General features: G+C 37.0%; 1 long non-coding RNA gene across 1 annotated transcript; it reads left to right on the plus strand.

Annotated features, from left to right (window-relative positions):
• Positions 1-431: 431 nt before the first annotated feature.
• LOC121963816 lies at positions 432-1,003 on the plus strand. The gene is made up of 3 exons (XR_006107282.1): positions 432-505; positions 613-723; positions 801-1,003. It is a non-coding gene; the product is annotated as an uncharacterized LOC121963816 (long non-coding RNA).
• The last annotated feature ends 54 nt before the right edge of the window (positions 1,004-1,057 follow it).

Below are 1,057 nucleotides of genomic sequence, written 5' to 3' on the forward strand. Positions count from 1 at the left end.
AATAAAGTGACTAAGGCTTTTTTTTTTTAAATTAGAAATAGAAAATATTGTTTCCTTTAAAAATAGTGATATTTATTTTATTCCTTAAAATTGTGATATTTCATTAAAATCACTTTATTCTACATGTATTAGTTAAATTTTTTCCTAAAATAAAAGAATCAAAACCCTTATTTTTTAACTCCAGGATGACATCTTCAACTTTTCACTCTTAAACATCAAATGGTACATTTTTAAAATCTAATAACTAATTTATGGTGGGAAGGGTGGAGGAAGGGTCATGCGTTTTTCTCACCAGTCACCAGAGAGGCTTAAAGAAAAACATTTGTAGTTTTGAGGTCGATCAAACCAAGTCACACCACAGCCACCCCCACCCCCCCACCCCCCATGATAAATAAACAACAGTCCCTTAATTTAACTGTTTCATCCACTGCAGGCACTTGGCGAGGAAGTTCCTGAAGATATGGATGCAGAACACCTTTGGCCGGATTCTTCCTCATAAAGCCAAGTAATAATCATTTTGTAATCTGTCGGTACTGAAATAAAATATCAGCTGGGTTCACAGTCTGTTTGCCACTTTATCTTATCTGACCTCTCTAATATTACATTTTGCAGGTCCCACTATAACAGCGTGGTGTTGAGACGGGTCTTTGAAGGATGGAGAGACGAGTGGTGGACGTCCAGGAGAGAGTGGAGTCTTACGATGCGGGCAGAGTGTCACTACAGGTACAAGATACGGTCCTGAACCTCAGTCAGCTGATCAGACAGCGGCTGTGTGTGCTGATGTATTTTGTTTTTTTCAGGTATTATCTGTGTAACTTGGCATTTCAGAGGTGGCGGACGTTAATGTCATTGCAGAGGGAGAAGAGAAGGAAAGTCCAAATTGCTCAGTCTTTTGGTATGATTTTTTTTTTTTTTTACAAATGTTTTTAATTGAGGTTTTCAAAGTTAACATACAGCTGAAAAAGGCATGGTGTGAAGATTCAATTTCTTATGCCAATGTATTGAAAACATTTGGGAGGCAAGTTGTCATGTATATTTAACAAAGCAAACAAGTTTA

This window comes from Plectropomus leopardus, unplaced genomic scaffold (genome assembly GCF_008729295.1).
Source record: "Plectropomus leopardus isolate mb unplaced genomic scaffold, YSFRI_Pleo_2.0 unplaced_scaffold12644, whole genome shotgun sequence".
Lineage (NCBI taxonomy): Eukaryota > Metazoa > Chordata > Actinopteri > Perciformes > Serranidae > Plectropomus > Plectropomus leopardus.